Source organism: Tachyglossus aculeatus, chromosome 13 (genome assembly GCF_015852505.1).
Source record: "Tachyglossus aculeatus isolate mTacAcu1 chromosome 13, mTacAcu1.pri, whole genome shotgun sequence".
Lineage (NCBI taxonomy): Eukaryota > Metazoa > Chordata > Mammalia > Monotremata > Tachyglossidae > Tachyglossus > Tachyglossus aculeatus.
In genome coordinates this window covers 17,336,918-17,349,153 of record NC_052078.1, presented here as the reverse complement: position 1 = coordinate 17,349,153, position 12,236 = coordinate 17,336,918, and the positions used below count along the sequence as shown (strand labels likewise).

Genomic DNA, 12,236 nt, shown 5'->3' with positions numbered 1-12,236 from the left:
CTCTCCCAACTTGAGCCCCCAACCTAGAGATACCCCCAAGTCCTCCCTCTGGCACGTTGAGCTGGTCTGCGGCTCCTAGCCTAGGCCCAACTGGCCACGTGCTGAGAGTTTCTGTCCCTCAGGCAGGAGCATTAAACCATCAGGTTTCCAAAAGCAGCGTCTGAAGTATGTGCCGTGCCCAGGGAATTGGACTGGAATTTGCAAGCTCCACGGCAATTTCGAGAATCTAGAGAGAACAAAGTTATTCCGCCAACCTATGGAAATCATTAGGCCTTTTTTCTTGTATCTGCCAGGCATTGAATTCCAGGACTCTGCCAACAGCTGCCTTCATCAGGAGAGCCAAATTCCTTTGCCTTTTCTTCTCCCATCCTGGGTTACCTCAGCAGAGAGTGGAGAAGAGCTTGAAGGTAATTGCCGGCTGCCGGGTTTGCTCAGACTCTGCCCAATGTAAGTTTCTTTTGTTTTTCTGACCTGCCCAGTGGCTTCTTAGAGCTGATTCGGTCCAGCCCAAAGGGATTGTCTGTCTGACTCTCTTGGACAGCGGCCGGTTCCACGGGATCCAGCACAAGAGGTACAGTTTGCTCAAAAAGAGCTGCACATGTAACCCCTGTGGGCCAAAGAACCACATGGCCACGAACACTCTAATACTGATAATAATAATTAAGTGCTTACTATGTGCCAAGCACTGTACTAAGCGGTGAGGTAGATACAAGATCATCCAGTCCCAAATGGGGCTCGTAGTCTAAGTGAGAGGGAGAACAGGTATTGAATCCCCATTTTACAGGTGAGGAAACTGAGGCATAGAGAAGTTAAGTCACTAGCCCAAGGTCACACAGCGGGCAGGTAGCAGAGCCAGAATTAGAACCCAGGTCCTCTGACTCCCAGGCTCGTGCAATTTCCACTATGCAATACTGCTTTATTTCTACCTCACTGAATAAATCCCTGACTTCAACCTTGAGGATTCCTGGAAATCCAAGCCAATGGATTGGCCAGAACTTTCTTGGCAGCAACCTGGTCTGGGCATCCTTTCCATACATGTCACATGAGAAAAAATACTTAAAAGAAGAAGAGCTAATCTCTCTCCAAAAGCCACATCACTTTGGCAGGGTAGCCTCTTAGCTACAAAAAAACAACTCAAAACACATAATATTTTCAATTTCATAGCCACATTCTACCAGGACCTCAGAGCACTCCACTCATATTACCTCATTCATCCTCAAAGGTTTTTTCTTTTTAACCTTAATTGTCTCTCTGTCACTCATGATGGGATGTTTGGCCATAACTGGCACAGAGAGATTAAGTCACTTGTGCAGGGTCACGCAAGTTCTCAGCAGCAGAGAGAGAATTAGCTCCTAGGAATTGGTCCTTGCTAGTAGTACAGCGGTCTTTTCAACTCACTAAGCAGGGTCGATCCTGGCAAAGAGTTTGACAAGAGACATTCAAGTACAATTCTGAAGCACTGTGGCCTAATGGAAAGAAAGAGCCTGGGCTTGAGAGTCAGAGGACTTAGGTTCTAATCTCAGCTCTACCACGTGCCTGCTGCGTGACCCTGGACAAGTCACTTAACTTCTCTGAGCCATCCGTGAGACTGTTAGCCCCATGTGAGATATAGGTTGTGTCCAACCTGATTATCTTGTACCTGTCTCAGCACTTAGGACAATGTCTGGGCCCTAGTAAGCACTTAATAATCGTCATTCTGGGCTCAGAGTTAATAAGGCAACCTTTGCTAATGCTGTGAATGAACATTCCCATCGGCAGGGTTAGCCTGCTTCCGTGAGTAACCATTCTGCATTCTGGGGCCATTTTTCCAGGAGGGAAACCCTCTCACCTCTTTCTGCAAAGGCCCATGCCTTCCCTGAGAACCAGTCAACTAAGTTCTATGTCACTGGGCCAGGTATCTGGGGATTGGTGAGGCCATCTATGATGTCATGGGTGGTGGCCGCTAAAATGGGGATGGAGGGAGAGGGCCCAACACCTGTCCACACACTCCCCTCACAACACCACAAAAAATGCAGGGGATCTGCCAGTTATTAGGAGAATGTCCAACCTCAGACCCTATGCACCAGGTATCAATGACCTGGGACCATCCCAAGACTCTCATGCTGCTATAATCCACTCCTCATTGAACCAAAATCCATAAATCTGGAATTCCTTTGCAATTCTAATGTCCAGGGCATTCCTTCTTTTGAAAGCTGTATAAACTTATTTTCCTCCCTGGGGGTGGAAAGGGAAGCTGTAACTTCTGTAGGGGCATATTTAGAAACAGAATAGAGCCTTTTATTAAGGAATACATTGGAGGCATTAGTCCTCAGCCTTTACATTCGTCAGAAGCACTTTAAGGAAAGAAAATTAATGATAATCCTAAGTACATAATGACTTGCTGGAGACCAGCAGACTGCTGCCTGATGGGTTTGACTGGAGATTCGCACCATGGAAATAAAAACAGTCACCAATACTTTTGACCTTGGCCTTAGTATTTGTGCTTTATGGCAACCTGCCTTGCCCCCTGCCTCCAAAAAAAAAAAAATTAGGAAGGCGGAAAGGATAATTTAATCTTTTCCAAGGTAATTGAACTGTTAAAAGCAGCAGAGTCATAGATTGGGATCACTGATAATGGTGGAGAGCTTGATTTTTTTAAAAAAGACCTCTGTCTTAATATTTTACTTCAATTATAAGAGCTCATGTAGCCTTGGGAGGGTATTGTAAAAAAAATCACATAATAACAGGTTATTGTGCAATTCACTAAAAAGCAGCAACAAGGGTGTACCCTTTTACTCAATTCAGACTAGTTCAATAATATGCCTACAGTCACAAAGTGATTAGCTGTAGCCAAGTGAGTGTATAGACAGTCATTGAATGCTTTCCATCTTTTCCACCAGAGACAGAGTTTTACTGTTAGTAGCTGGCAAGTCCAGCTTGGAATGGCTTTGTCACATACTGTCCCAGACTTCCTCAGCACTTTGTTCTGCCAAATGCATTTAGCGAACCAGGCCCATCTCCCAAGTAGAGTAGAGTAGAGAAGCAGCATGGCTCAGTGGAAAGAGCACGGGTTTTGGAGTCAGAAGTCATGGGTTCAAATCCCGGCTCCGCCACTCATCAGCTGTGTGACTTTGGGCAAGTCACTTAACTTCTCTGTGCCTCAGTTACCTCATCTGTAAAATGGGGACTAAGACTGTGAGCTCCATGTGGGAACACCTGATCACCTTGTAACCTCCCAGCGCTTAGAACAGTCCTTTGCACATAGTAAACGCTTAATAAATGCCATCATCATCGTCATCAAGTATGTTGCCCCCAAACCTCATAGCAAGGCTATTCCAGTGCATCTCCCTGGTCTCCCTGGTTCCTGTCTCTCTCCTCTTCAGTATACACTGCACACTGGTGCACAAATCACCTTCTTGCAGTGTAACATGGCACACATCTCTCCAATTCTCAAATCATCTCGTGGTTACTCATCACCCTCCATATGCAGCCGAAGCTCCTTGCCTTTGGTTTCAAGGCTATCCACCAGTGCTCTCCATTTTACGTAATATCTTTCATCAACTGCCTCTCCTCAGATCACTTTCTTTGCTCCTCTCAAGCTACCCACCTAGCTGGACCTTGCCCTCAACTTTCTCACCTCCAATCCCCTTTTCATGCTGTTCCCCCAGTTTGGAGCTGTCTTCCCCTTCAAATTTACTAGACCCCAGCTCTTCCCATCTTTAAAGTCTTAGGATAATCCCACCTATTCCAAAAAGCCTTCACATCTTCAAAGCCCTCCTGAAATCCTGCCTTCTTCAGGAAACATTTCCCAATTCATTTTCGTCCCCCACAGACCACATATCTTCCCAGTGACCACTCCTACATTTATGGACACACAATCACTCGTAGTCACCATATTCAGTTACAGACTCTGCTACATCTTATCCACCTTTCCATTTTCTTTTTCCTCTCACTGAAAAAGATTTTATGTCTATCTTCCTGTTGTGATTGAAACTTCCTTGAGGACAGGGAGTGGTTGTTTTTTTCATCTCTGTTGTACTCTCCCAAGCCCTTATTACAGCACCCTGCAACTAGTAAATGCTCCAGATATTCTATTGATTGATTTCCTGATTCTCATCAGGCTTACTCTGATGTCTTCAACTCACTGGACCCAGGAGCCTAGCTATTCATGGCCAATATGATCTATTTCTAAGCACATCAGACTGGATCTGAATTTCAGTTAGGGAAGAGTTTGCACTCTAATTCTTTATTGAATATGAGAACCCTTCCCTCAGTGTAAAGTTCCCAGTAAGAAATCCTAATTCAGCGTAAAATCCTGAAGCCTTTGGCTTTGGGAGTCTCCAAGTGCAGGGAGGTGCTGAGTCCCCTCCCTTCTGACTCAGGACCCTCCTCTCCAGCCAGAGAGGTGAAACGCGGTAACTTATATCCTTTTGGGAGTGAGTGTATCTTCTACCACAGACCCTGATGGTGTCCCAGGAGAGCAGCTTGGCCTAGTGGAAAGAGCACCGGTCTTTGGAGTGAAAAGACCTGGGTTCTAATCCTGACTCCGACATTTGCCTGATTGTGACCTCAGGCCAGTAATTTACCTTCTCTGTGCCTCAGTTTCTTCATCTGTAAAATGGAGATTTAATATCGGTATTCACGCTCCCTTAGATTGTGAGCCGATATGGGACAGAGATTGTCCGTCTTGATTACCTTGTATCTACTGCAGTGCTTGGCGTACAGGGAACACTTAACGGTTATTAGTATTATTATTCTTATTACATTCCAAGGTAATATAGGCACTCAAAGAAGAGTCAGCAAAACACTGCTCCCTCCAGTCAGGGGGCTCCCATTTAACCCTCCTGGCCCACATCCTCGCTCTGTAGGGCCTGGCCTAGGAAACAGCAGGGCTTGGCTCCCTCTGCTTTTCAGGAGCCCAGGGATGAACAGAGCCCAAGAGGTACGACCGGTTTAGGAAGTAGTTGCTTTTTTCATTCTGGGAGTCAGGGACTCAGCACTCTTGCTCTCACACGTTGGGTGTCCTTGGACAAACCCACAGCCTACCAGGGCAGCAGCTTTTCCAGCTGTAAAACAGGGATAATAATACCTACTTACCCACTTGATAGTGGGGTGGAAGAATTAATCAGTGTTTGTAATTCTCTTTGAGATTCCTGGATGAAAGGTGCTGGGAAAGTATTATCATTGTTCAGATTCCTTACTTATCTTCTCGCTATGCTCTCTCCAAGATAAGTGCAGAACTTCTCTGGTTAGGGAGAACCGGCTTTTTCTATAGGTGATGTTAGGAAAACTGATCAGGACTCTGCAGCTTGGGGAACATTCCTGGAAACGCAAGTCTCCATTCCCCCAAGGGATGAGGGGCTGCCACTCTGAGTGATCTGGAGAACCCCGAGGCAAATCAGGCTGCAAACTCTGCTTCTCCCCCTCCTTTTGGTTCTCTAAGCCATGACCTGGCCAAGAAGCATCTGAGGTCAGGATGCCCTGATCTCCGGAGAGCTGAACATGGACATGTGAGAGGAACTTGAGTTATGTGCTCAGAGTTGAAGCCATGAGCAGATTAAAGGCAAGGATGGCGACAGGTCTCAGGTGACAAGCTTGTTTAATGTGTGGAGAGGGTAGGGATGAGACCTCATTGGCGAGGGGGAGAGCAGGACCGGAATCAATTTTTTCCCCCTATTCAAAACCCTGGCACCCACTGCATATAGGGCCATCTCCCCAGCCAGGCCCGTGGTTCCATTTCTAGAAGCCAAGAGGACACTGGGAGAAAGCCGTCCCCACTGGGATTTCCGGCTGCTAGCTAAAACTAGACTATTTTTTCCATGAAAAAGCTTGTGGAAGTATTGGCTTCCAGGTAAAGCTGGCTGAGAGATGGAAGTGGAGAATACAGGGAGTCAGATTCCTCAGGAATGTTGATCCCCAAGAATGGTTTAAGTCAATCAGTCAATGGAACTTATTGAGGGCTTACCGTGTTCAGAACACTGTAGTAAGCACTTGGGAGAGGACAATACAATAGAGTTGGTGACATGCTCCCTGCCCACAATGAGCTGTCAGTCTAGAGAGGGAGACAGACGTTTAATATAAATAAGTCATTCATAGATCTATACCTAAAGATTTAAAGACTCTCCATCGTCCACCGCAGCCTGCTGGAGCTTGCTGGAGGGCCGGGGGTGATCCCAAATGCTGCCACATCATAAGGTCACATTGCACAGGACAGGGTGAGTTTGGGCCCCACCATCATTCCCCCAAAATGAGTCGGACTTGGATCTGGGGAATCCCACTGGATGGTGGTGCCTGAGCCAGAGGAAGTGGTGGCTGAGGCAGAAACCATGACCTGAGCCAGAGTGGTCAGTGGCAGCAGTACCAGACCCCCACCCACACTGCCTTCCCCACTCCCACACGGAGTCCAGGAGCAAGGCTGGATCCCAGCAGGAGTGCAGGCTGGGCCAGAGGGGCCTCCCAAACCAATGGCAGCCTCATGCTGACCCTTCAGATCTTCACACTTCTGCTACAGCTGTTGACATGCTTTGAGTCCCTCAGAGACTCATTCACCTCCCCCACTTATTAGAGGCAACAGACCCAACCCTGGTGAGTTCTCTCAGAATAAATGCCCTAGTCAGCTACCCTTCGGGCCCATTTAACCAACAGACAACGCTCAGCTGAGGCAGAGCTGAGAAAGCAGCCGACCCAAAGACGGGGCATGGCGGGCAGCCCGGGAGAAAACTCTGAGAGCGGTCCCTGGTTGGCTCGCCCTAACCCTTCCTCTCTTCGCTCCGTCACGCTTTGGGCTGAGTTGTGTTAAAGTTATTTGATGTTCACCTTTAATTATTTTTCTGTATTCTTGTAATTATAGTGTAAACAGCTAATAGAGATGAGTTATTTGTGCTGAGATCAAAGCGAGGCAAGTGGGTGGTTTCACGGGCTACGGGAGCTTCTCCAGCTTCCAATGTTTGGGCAGATCCTGAAACGTGCAGCGAAAGCTTCCTGCCTGCCCAACATTGACTGGGAGGGCCAGCTGCTCTCCCAGCCGGCTCCGAGGGCCGGGTCAGGAAGTTGGCATTCCCTGAGGAATTTCAGGGTATTGGCAGCGTGGAAAAACATCTATTTTCTTTTCATTCTTTAAACATTTTAAAGCTTTGGAATGGATCAACTTCCCAAGGTGAGGAGTAAATCTTTTGCTTAGCAGGGGTGGAGACGAGGGTAAGAGCAGCAAATGATGATCCTCACGGAGGGGGCCCGGGGGCTTCTTACCTTATTCCAGATCCAGGGCCTGGCTGAGGCAAGCAGGATCCTGGGGGGAAAAAATGTCAGGCCTCCTCCCGCCACCCCCATACCAAGTCACCAACGAGAGGAATGCTAGTTATTATCATCAGTGGTATTTATCGAGCCCTTACTAAGTGCAGAGCACTGTACTAAGCACTTGGGAGAGTACAATACAACATAATTAGTAGACATGTTCCCTGCCAACAATAAGCTTACAGTCTAGAGGGGAAGATGCTCTCCCCTGCAACCCTCCACCAAGCCAAAGCCCCATTCAGTCAATCTCCCTCCTTCTTGGGGGGCTGTGTCTGACCTGATTATCTTGTATCCATCCCAGTGCTTAGAACAGTGGTTGACATGTAGTAAGCATTTAACAAGTAGCATAAAAAAAATCAATCAATGCACCTTGACTTTGTGCAAAGGACTGTACTAAATGTTTAGCACTGTTCTAGTAGTAATAGTACTTACTGAGTGCTAACTGTGCAGAGCATTGAACTGAGCACTGGAAAAGAATGCACAGGTGGTTATTAAACATGGTCCCTGCCTCTCAGGGGGCTCACAATCTAAAATCATCTCCTCCAAGATGCCTTCTCTGACTAAGCCCTTGTTTCCCCTATTTGCTTTCCCTTCTGAGACATCTACTCACTTGGATATAAACCCCCTAAGTACTTGATATTCACCCCACCCCCAGAGCACTTATGTCCATACTCCTATACTCTGCCATTTTCCCTATATGCAATTCATTTTTAGTGTCTCTCTCTCTCTTTTTCTCTGAAGACTGTAAGCTCCTTGTGAGCAGGGATTGCATCTATCAACTCTATTGTATCGTACTCTTCCAGGCACAGTACAGTGCTCTCTGCACACAGTAAGCGCTCAATAAATACCACTGATTAAATGATTAATTGGGAAGGAGGGTAGGAGGGAAGACGTTTGAAATGGGAGCATGTCTACCAACTCTGTTATACTGTACTCTCCTGGTCACTTAGTACAGTGCTCTGCACACAGTAAGCATTCAATAAATACTATTGATTGAATGCATCTAGTGTTGCCGGGACAACAGCAACACTGTCATTCATTCTTTCAGTTGTATATATTGAGCACTTACTGTGTGTAGAGCACTTACTAAGCACTTGGGAGAGTCTATTATAACAATAAATAGACACATTCCCCACCCACAATGAGCCTACTCTGAGCATGCACAGAGTCATTGGTTGTGGTGCTGTAAAGGTGGAGAGGAGTTTTGCACCCTGTTTGCTTCCAGTGTTCAGGTAGTACATGTTTCATCCGTGTGAAAGGTCTTCGCTATTATGATCACCAAGGCCAGATGCCTGGCTAGCCTCCCTGCACCACCCCTGATGACAGCCAAGACAAGGATGAGTGCCAGCCAAATGGGAATTCACTCAACCAAAAATCATCAACCTTGGCCCTCCTGCCTGAGGGCAATGTACAGGGAGATGTTCCTGACTCCTCTTTTCTAGTTGGAGAGAGCCTTCAGGCTGGTACATGGAGAAAAACCAACTGCCAGAGAAAGGTAGGGAGGATGGCAGGCAGGCAGGAAGGAAGGAAGGAAGAAGGGAGGGATAAGTAAGGGGAGAGAAAGAGGGAGAAAGAAAGGGAGAGGAAGAGAAGAGAGAAAAGAAGGAAGGGAGGGAGGAAGGGCTGGTTGGTCTTGATTCCATTTATGTATAAGGTGAGGCTGCTGCTGATGAGATGTTTATAACTATGTGAGTGTGTAGTAGTTCCTAGTTGAAGGCAAGACCTTTGGTTTTCTTCAGGACAACCATCTATTTTTAAGGATTTGCAGATTCTGCAAAGAGGTTTAGAGGTCCTTGCACGCCAGCCCAGAGGCATCAGTGCAGAAGACCTCTCCTGTGATTAATTCAAGGACTTCTAATGTGACGAGTTTCTCAGGGTATTGCCATTGTATGGTAACACCAGTACCTGCAGGCCTGGATGCATAGAATAGGTTGATAGACCTGGACCTAGAGTACAGTCCTATTTGGCTGCATCGGTGATGGAGTGAGAAGGGTCAGACAAACTCCCCCCAATGCCAGTTTGACCAGCTTTTTCACTGGGGAATAATCTTCTCTTCTAAGAACAATTTTCCCACAATGACTGCTGTCCTGACCATTTTTAGTCCCGTTTCCAATTCCTTCAGAGGATAATTGACACTTTTGGGTGTGTTTCAGAGGAATTTCAGGATCATCAACATTTTAGGTTATATCATATGCACCCTCCTTAGCAGTCATGCAAATATGTGCCCTGAATTTATTGAGACTACTCAAGTTTTAAATATTTTTATGCTTGTCTTCCCCATTGGAGTGTAAACTCCTTGTAATAACAGTGGTATTTGTTAAGTGCTTACTGTGTGCCAGGCACTTGTAGACAGTAAGCAAATTATATATTTATCCTGTTCTTCCCAAGCACCTAGAACAGAAACCTGGTAGAAAGAGCATCGGCCTGGAAATCAGGAGACCTGGGTTCTAAGACCAGCTCCATCACTTACCTGTTGTGTGATTTGGGCAAACTACTTAACTTTCTCTGTGCTTCAGTTTCCTTATCTGTAAAATGGGGATGAAATACCTGTTCTCCCTCTCTCTTGGACTTTAAGCTCCATGTGGGACAGGGTCTGTATCTGATCTGCATGTATTATATCTACCACAGTGCTTGACATATAGTAAACACTTAACAAGTACCACCATCCCAAAGAAGTTGTTCAATAAATAATACTACTATTACGTCACAGGAGATAGATAACTCTCCTGGAAGCCTAGGGAAGACTTGGTTGTTGTGTGATCTTGTAGCAAGGCCAGTAGGATGTACTAATCATGGAATTAATTACACAGAGCTGTTACAGGATGTGCTAATTTGTGTCTTGTAAAAGAGTGAAATCACATGTTTGCTATTAGTACCAGCAAAATAACTCAGGGAAACAAGCTAGATAATTTTGAGTAACTACAGTAACCACAGTGCATTTGCATTTACCTAATGAAATGACAAGTCATGTTTGGATGCACGCGTCCTGTTCTCTAGGTGATTAAAATTATTATCATGAGGGTGCTTGTGTGTTCCCAAGATCTGGGCTTTCTCCAGGATTCGACTGCCTCTGGCTGCATGGTAAATTAAGTGATGTTTCCAAATGTCCCAAACAAAGAAAAACAACATGGTGGGTAAACAGACCTAGTAAACTCCAACATCTTTCAAATTAGAGATGGGGAAATAGGTTGGTATCCCATCAGAACAGCCTTGACCCCCACACCCCAGTTCAAGGAGAATGAAACACATGCATTTGCATTTTGAAAAGCGGGAGAAAGTTTTGGTGTGATTTCAATTTTCACAGCTTCTGGCTGGACTAAAATACAGCACCACTTTAAGGCCTGAATGGACTTTCTGAAGCCAGAGAAGGTAATGCTGGCTTATAAAGAACTTGTTTTAGAGATCTTTCCCAAATAATACAGTGTGGCCTAGTGGAAAGAGCTCAGAATTGAGAGTCAGGAGACCTAGGTTCTAATCCTGGCTTCAGCACTTACTTGCTATGTGATCTTGAATAGATCTCTTACCTTATCTGTGCCACAGTTTCCTTGTCTGTAAAATGGTTGTTGTTTAATACCTCCCCCTTAGTCAGTGAGCTACATATGGCACAAGAATTATGTCTGACTTGGTTATATCTACCTACCCCGGAGTCTAGCACAGTGCATGGCGCATAGCAAGTGATTAGCAATTGCAACAGTTATTTCCTTTCCCCAGTACCTCATCCTTCTTCCCACCAATAATCAGGCATATAGTTTCATTGGAACCAAAGCAAATATTTCCACTGCTGAGCCCTGGAATCTAAGTAGTTGAAATGTCTTTATTACTACCTCAAATTTGGCATGTTTTTCTTCTCCTCTAAAACCCTGATTAAATTCTACTTTTAATCCAGGGGAATTTTGATAATTATTGTAATAATAACAATTATATTATTAAATATTCTTAATTATAAAGGATTCCTATGCTAGAAAAGGAAGAAATTACCCCAGAGGCTTCCATCATTTCTCCAGCTTCCCACTGGGTTTAATTCCAAATGATGTTGTTTTTGAATGTCATTTTTGGAATTCATTTTTTCCCTCTTTCATTTTGTCAAATGCCACTGAGCAAAAGGAGTAATCCAACAGATTTGTTAGATTTAATATGGATGTACGGTCATATTTTCAGGCAGCTTTCATAATTTATCTTTGTGATAAAAGAACAAGCCCAGGCAGAACCCTCTTGTTTGGCTACTTTTCAAACAAGTAAAAAGGGCAAAAGGAATTCAGACTTTTTAGAAATGGGACAGGGGCCGAGCCAGGGACAAGAGCAAGCACCCCAGGATGCAGACAGCATCAGTCATTCCAGTGACAGCTGGTCCAGTCTGCTTCCATCTTTCCCTGTCACTGGGGCTGAATTGATGCTGCGGCAGTCAGGGAGTAATGAGGCTCCATCTCTAGGGATTTCCAGGCCCAGGACAATCCCTCCCCGGCCAGGTCGAGCTGAAGGAGTGATGGAAGTTCCTTTACTTCCACCACAAAGATCGTTCCCACTAGCTCCATGGGGCCACGTAAGAACGAGGCCCAGTGGAAGTAAGGGAACTGTTTCTCTTCAAGCAAACTCTCCCCTCAGCCATCCCCTCAAGTTATTTTTGGAGACTCCCCCTCGCCAATCCGGTCCCATCCAGGATGCTGGCACCCTTTATCTGGTCCTGGTTTCTTGCCCCTTCCCCTCCCGTAATAATTCCCTGTATTTGGGTTCAGGCAACACTGAGAACCACCAATCAGCTCTCTATAGGTGGTGAGAAGGAGGTCATTTTCAGAAGCTCAAACAGATGGTGATTACATCTCACAATGACTCTAACCAAACACTAGAGAAGAACAAGCTCCCACTCACCCTGAATTGAGAGCACGCAGGTGGTGAGATGCATGTGGTGATTACTTAAAATCAATTCCTCTGTGTAGGTGATCAGTCCTGAAGTCTTGCCACCAAGA

General features: G+C 45.7%; 1 protein-coding gene across 2 annotated transcripts in view; it reads left to right on the top strand.

The window, feature by feature from the left end:
* Positions 1–323: 323 nt before the first annotated feature.
* The window catches only part of LYZL1 (lysozyme like 1), a 78,853-nt gene continuing 66,940 nt past the window's right edge, over positions 324–12,236 (top strand). Inside the window, exon 1 of one of the 2 annotated variants that reach the window (XM_038755939.1) lies at positions 324–407. The gene's annotated coding sequence lies outside the window, so the exon portion shown is untranslated. Of the gene's footprint in view, positions 448–12,236 lie in introns of both variants that reach the window. The other variant, XM_038755940.1, reaches the window with a different exon arrangement.